Source organism: Labrus bergylta, chromosome 15 (assembly GCF_963930695.1).
Source record: "Labrus bergylta chromosome 15, fLabBer1.1, whole genome shotgun sequence".
Lineage (NCBI taxonomy): Eukaryota > Metazoa > Chordata > Actinopteri > Labriformes > Labridae > Labrus > Labrus bergylta.
The window spans coordinates 18904329-18911312 of record NC_089209.1 but is presented as its reverse complement, the minus strand read 5'-3'; the positions used below and the strand labels follow the sequence as shown (position 1 = coordinate 18911312).

The following is a 6984-nucleotide window of genomic DNA, read 5'->3' as shown; positions in this document are numbered from 1 at the left end:
TTATATGATAATTAAGAGATGAAAGTGAAAACACCTGTGTGAGTCAAAAACAGTCACATATCCTACAGAAAAAGAGCAACCAAGAAACAGTAAACCGATTAGTCTAGCTGGCTAGGCTACAACTTGCGCCACTGACAGGATGCTAATCCATCAGGTAAGCAAGATTTGTTATGACAGGCACCAAGAGAAAAGCTTTTAAGATGCGGTCGTGAAGACATGGACAGCATTTGAAAGTCTGAAATTGCTGATTAGACTGTTTTGTTTTTATTTGTGAGTTAAGACTCAGTAGCTTTTCTAGCTAGCAAGATGGGATTAAGTGCTCACACCAAAGCTGCTGAAGAAAGTTGCCTATATCAGGTAGGCCTAGAATGAATATTCAGTGGGCGTCTGGATGCTGAAGGACCAAGAAGTTTTTTTAAAAAAAGGGGTTTTCCCCCCCCCATTTATCTTTAGGCCTGTTTTCTTTTTTTAGACTTGTGTGGAAAGGTCTGAGATTTGTGTCTATTGTCTTTATTCAAAATAGCGGGCTAATTGTTTATTATCTGGCCTATATAAGTAGGCTACATCTTGTGAATTGAACAATTTAATCAGGTCTGGACCCTGCATTAATCCTCCATTGGCACCAAATATGCCAAACCCCCTTAAATGAGAGCGACGTCTCTTCTCCATCCTCGCAGCTGAGGATGTCTCTGCAGGTGCACATGCGCGTAGTGGTGGGTGGGGGCGCTCTTGGATTTGGGAAAACCAATCACAGGCAAAGGGGGCGGACCAGTCAGGCTGTCGGGAGAAAAGTGCCCACATTGTGTGCCAGCCTGTCCAAGCACACACTTCACGTCTGCTGCACGGAGGGAGCACAGCAAGCCGTGTTTGCCAAGTCCTCCGGTCACTCCACCTGGTGACGCGCAGCCCGGTACACACAGACAGGACATTTAGCCTCCAGCTGAGCAAACAACCGCGACCAGTGCACGCAGTTGTTCCTTTTTCTTCTTCTTCTGTGAAATGTAACAGCCGTATTTGTTGGATAAAAAGCAGCCTTCATTCATGAGCAGCATCGCAGCGAAACAAGGACAAACGCCGGGGAACAGGAGCGGCGAGCGGCCGGGGAGGTAAGCGCTCAGTCGGCGTAGGTGGAAGCAGCCGCCTCGCTGATTCTGATGCCCGCTTGTTTGTTTGTTTTTTGCTATGTGACGGAAAGGATAGTTTTACACCAAGAGAACCTGTCTAATTTGAATAATTGAGAGGAAAATCATGAGTCTCACTGCTACCCCTTCGCTTCGGACCATTGCCTACCAAACCGTGTGTGTGTGCAGCGTTCAGGTTGAGCACAATGCCTTCTGCAGAAAGAGAAGAGAGAGAGAGAGCAAAAAAACTAACTTCACGATTCAGAGCCTCAAACGGGAACCGATTGAAATTATAACGTTGGCAATAAGGTCTGACACCTTGGATAATTAGATACTGATTTGAAACATCGCTTCATTTGACTAGGCTGTAGGAAAACAGCTAAACATGCAACGTAATAAAAATGCTCTAAATGTATTCCATAAAGCCAACATTTATTACTTAACAACGAATGTGGATTTTCATATCGATGCCGTATTAGGCTCCTGCTGCAACTCGTCGATGACAATTTTTCACTTTAAACCATGCATCTCCGCGTTTCGTTATTTCCTGGCGAGTATTTTTTTTTGTGAAAGACTGAGCTACAGCCTCGCATTTCATCTTTCATCCACATTTAGCGCAATTTATTTCCAATTCTCATACCAAACAACCCACGTGTCAATCATTGGCACCGATTCCTCTTTACGAGTGTGTTGCTATATTTAAATAGATGCACAGCGGGCCGGCATGTCATTTTTTTTTATTTTTTCCCTGTTTCTAAATGGATGTAGGCTACTCGGTGTTGTTATTGTTTTAAGTGACACACCACGTGAGACATGACCAGGACACACTTCACACCGATGACATTTACAACCAAGCAGGCTTTCGTGAATTAAGGTGGGGATTATGGGCTTTAGTCCTCGTTGTCCCTGCACAGGCAGGCAGCTCATACACACAATGAGGTAACACAACGCATTTGCCTCAGAGCCAGGGTCGTTTAGCAGGGGTCTTCTCGGCTCATCTGCTGCCTCTGACGGAGAGTAGTGTTTGCAGATTTAGAATAAGCAGCCTACTGTAGGTGAATAATTACAAACAGCATCAGCAGCGTAATATAGAGGTGTGAAATGTGTGTGAGCTACAGCACACAGCCTCAATGTCAGGCTACCTCTGTCCACATATTATAGTCTTTTCAGTATTTCACATGTTTATTGCAATTAAGTAAATCAAATATATCCCAATCCTTAAATATCAAATGTGGTTTTGCACAGGGAGACTTTTTTTCAGAGGATTTTTTTTTTTTTTTAAATGACCAGAGGTATTTATCCAATCAATAAGGGCCACAAGAAAAAAATGACTCATGTGCTTGTGGTCAGCAAATGACCGATGCAGCTGAAGGTTATGTTTTTTTTAAATACGCCAAGAAGGAGCGCTTATCATTTGATTCAGTGTGTCCAGCTCAGTGCGGCATACGTTTTCCCCTTTCTCAAGTGGTTTCAAACCACAGCGAGACCAAACTGGGATTATCTTGACCTGCTGAAGACAACTGCTGTGGGCCCCCAGGCAGCTAATTGATAAGATTTGGCACAGGTGCAACCTACATTTAGTTCAGTCATTCATAAAGATGCAGTCTGTCGGTGATGGTGGCGACTGTGAGAATGTTCTGTCTTTGTTTATTGGAGTATAAAAGGTATCAGGCAAACCAGATGAGGGGGTGTTTGATAGGTCTTGAGTTGGCTGTGCAGCTCGAGCGGCACAGCAGGGGGTTATAACTTATCAATTAATGAACGTTTTGATGGTATTTAGGCTAAGACTCATGCTTACATTTGCATAATTACCGACATGGTTCAGTTGACAGACCAGTGGATGCGTTGTTGCTTTTTACCCGCATGAAGCTCTCAGCGTGATCACAGGAAGCCAAAATCATAATTTGAAATTAAAAATTGAGGAATTGCCCAGCCCTAGTGTCAAGCATGTTCTTTTCATTCATTTGATTTCCTTATAACAAAAATAACTTGCAGTACATTTGGATGCATACTTTTTTGAGCTACATTATTTTCCATTTGCTATTCCAGTGTTATTAATCCATCAGCATGTTCACTATTCCCTTCAAGCTAATAATAATATAAATCTATCAGTGATAAAAGCTATTGAAGCTCATACTCTTTAGATAATAAATTCCATATTTTTCAGCACTATACCATGTACGCACAATATTTGTTGAGAGCACATTAACCCATGTCCTTGTGTTATAATGGTCCTTATATTTTCTATGTAGTGCATCAGCTGTGCTTTTCAGGAAGCTGAGCCGATCCCCGCTGCCCAACAAAAAGCTGAGACTTATTTGGCCCTGAGCAAGGGAACTGACACCCGCAGCAAGGGCCAAGTGCTGCAACAAAACAGATGGGATCCCAATTTCAAGTTCACCCAAAGCTAAACCCCAATGTGATTTCATGTAGAGTTAAAAAAATACTTAGTTTCCTCTTAAACGAAGCCCATTTATCCTCTCTACGGAGACTATTTAGGCAATTACCATCATTTTGATATCCAAACAAATGGCTTAAATTCACTTAGCATGTGTGGGCGACACGGGATGAGGATTTGATTTGGACTCAGGCCTGCAAGACTCCGTCTCAGGGTCCCTGCAGTCTGTGAGGCCGCTATGTAGTGAGTGGCTCCATGGGGGGCAGGTTAAGCCTGTTAGCTCCATGTGAAGCTACGGCTGGGTTGCTCCCTTACTGAGGGAAAGATGGGAAGGAGGGGGGCATGGAACATTTTTCTGTCTCATTGCTCATAAATCTTTTTATACAACTAGAGCTACGTTTTTTTTTAAGTGTTAATGCAGATTTCCCTTATGCGTGGTTGTCTGTTAAAGGGCCCATATTATGCTTTTTCTGGTTTTATATGCTTTTTAGTGTGTTTTCCAAGTGTCCTGTGCATATTTAAAAAAATTCAAAGTCTGCGTAAACGCAGCTTCTCCTATGTTCTCCTGTTAGCTGCAGCATTGGCTGCATGTAACTCTCAGTTCTAGCCCCCCTCGAAAAAAAATTGTCAGTGTGATATCATTGGTCTAAGCCCATTGGCTTGTTGTGGCAAGCCCAGCAGCTCATGTTGTTGTATGCCCGTTAACTTTTGTAGAACGCCCACGATATGCCGTAGCCTGCGGTAGCACAGTAGTGCCAAGGTGCTAATGTTTTTGCTCCCTGGCCCTCGGAGCCAGAGTGGCTGAGTGACTGACCAATTACGGCAGAGCAGACAAGCTGATCAATCAGATCAGACTTGGCACACATGGGGACTCTGAACGTGGGCACTTCAGAACGTTGCAGATAGAGTCAGAAGCGAGCCGGTGCATGGAGCGGCAGTACATGAAAACACACACTTTTTTCAAACTTTAGCTATTGTGAACATACTTTAGTAGGTACATAGATTAAATATACGAACCCCAAAAAGGGCATAATATGGGCTCTTTAATTGGCAATCTATCAGCCACTGCTCCCCTGACATCTCCTTTATGAATCATTTTAATTAGGTGGACTTTACTTTAGTATCTTATCTCTACTTAACGTCATCTATCATGAAACCTAACTGATTTAATATTGCAGAATATACTCGGTGTTACAAGAGAGTGCACTGGCCCTAATTAGGAGATGTATTATTTATATTGAGCAATCAGCTCATTCTACGACTGCAAATAAAGCTCTTAATCATTTATCCTCAGTAAGACTGGATACGAGTTTGGTGAAAACATCACAACAACGTCTGATTTCCTGTTTGTCAGTTTGAGTTTGGAGGTGGCTTTTGAATTAAGACGAAACATAAATGTTTACAAAAGTCGTGATGGGCGTCTGTAACATAATCATATTTTCAACCTGATTGTTTTAGCCTACGTATTCTTTCAAGGACAAAATAAAATATTGACAATGTCCCAATGCATGCACTTCAGTATTAATTAAACTGTTTGCAGATTGTTTTGTTTTTTAATACCGGGAGTACAATGACCAGGGACATGAATGTATTTAATAATCCCATCACACAAGGCCGTTTTTACATGATTAAATGTGGTCTTAGTGTCTTCCATCGGTCCAGATGTTTCCACTGATACACAGTGATGAAAAATGGTAGGTTGTCACATTCACTTAAAATTGGGGTCCATGGGTTGATGCTGCAGATAACACTGTTGGTGGCCTTTATTACATCTACAGTTACTTTAGCTCAGTTCCAGCTCTGGTTATTCAACCTCACTATCCTCACAGTTCAGAGGAATGGATTTAAAGTCAGGAAATTGCTGCTCATGAGTAAACTCACGCTCGAACACACTCGAAGGGAAGTTTGTTTTTGTGTGTTCCGAGACACAGCCATTTGCCTGTGATAAAGCCAAACATAATGTTAATAACATGGCGGCTGCAGGTGGAGTTTTAAAGATAGCCTCAGTCATCGCTCTGTACCTGTGGGCCTCACTGTTATTTTAATGTGAAATTACCTAAGTAGACATTTCTGTGTCTGCATTAGTAAGATAGATGTCTCCATTCTGTCTCTACAGACATGAATTAATTTAAGGAGAAGCCTTTTAATGGCTGTACAACATTCACTGGTTATTTGACACTCTGACTGAAATAATACTCATAAATTTGTAGGTTTAAAATTAGACCCTTAGTGTTGGGTCAAAATGTAACTTCATGAAACCACAGTGTCACCCTGACTTTGAGAATTGACTTAAAATCGTCTCCAGCAGCCTTTTTAGAATGGAAGCAACAGGACAACAGCCGTGATTGATAATTAGTGACAGACCTCTCTCTCTCAGGCTCTAATTGGTCTCTGCTGATTGCTGAGCACTCTAGTTAAGAAATGCCATTAAACCTGATGTAGCAGGCGACCTAGTGTTTTTCAAACTTAACCTCTTCAATCAGTTGATTCTCATCACATCGATGATTTATAGCTGGGCTTCATGTTGACACATTTTCTATAATTGACGATGCAACTTTTTTCTATGTGCTGCGAGATATTCATGACAAGAATAGATGGTTAAATGTTTGCTTTTTCTAAAACTAATCATGAAGTATTTATCAATGACTTGTAGGTTACTTTAGCACTTAATCATTTTAGGTGTTACATTAGGGTTAGGGTTAGTAAACCAGGATCAATCCCAGCACGGTAATGCTCCTAACCTCTATTTAACAACACACGAAGGAGAAGAAGCGGAAACCATAAAACACACAAAGAAGTTACAAAGTCATATACGATGACATGATGAACAACATGACACTGCAATATAATACCCTGCCTAACTGCAAAAAGCAAAAATAAAATCTGTGATATGAATTATCCACTAGTATTGTACTGTTAGCACTTTCTCAACACATGGTGCATGTTATTCATTGTGGAAAAGCTTCGAGTTCATCAGAGAACCATGACAAAAAATACACATAGTGAGAAGCCAATGAGGTAGTTGATGTTTTTTTTTGTTATTTGGAGTTAATGAAAGACTTCTCCAATTTCATGGTTAAGTAAATGTTTTTTCCTTCAGGGTTTGCAACTCTAAAAACAGAAATAGCTTTTTTTTCCTTCAGAGTTGCACACCAGAGTGCCAAACAGGGTTTAGCTCAGTACATTGTCTTGTAATGCAGTTCTGTTCTTCAAAATTAAATTGCACCAATGTTTTATTGTTATTACATAGAGCACTGTGTATGTGTAGTTTCCATTATCATTGTTATTTGGCCTATGATGAAGAGGTGGCAGCAGAGCATCATGTCTTTTGAGGTATTTTTCAGCTTCAACTGTAAAATCGACTGAGATCTGCTGATTTGAAATTCCACTTATTATACTAGCATTGTTACATAAACGGCCATATGTCAGGACTATTTTATTCTTAAACTCACTCTCTGCATAACA

The 6984-nt window shown here is 41.1% G+C and overlaps 1 protein-coding gene across 2 annotated transcripts in view; it reads left to right on the top strand.

The window, feature by feature from the left end:
* Positions 1-816: 816 nt before the first annotated feature.
* LOC109989759 (kelch-like protein 29) overlaps positions 817-6984 on the top strand; it is a 102738-nt gene continuing 96570 nt past the window's right edge. For both annotated transcript variants that reach the window (XM_065963750.1, XM_020641623.3), the window contains exon 1: positions 817-1106. The gene's annotated coding sequence lies outside the window, so the exon portion shown is untranslated. The remainder of the gene's footprint in view (positions 1107-6984) is intronic.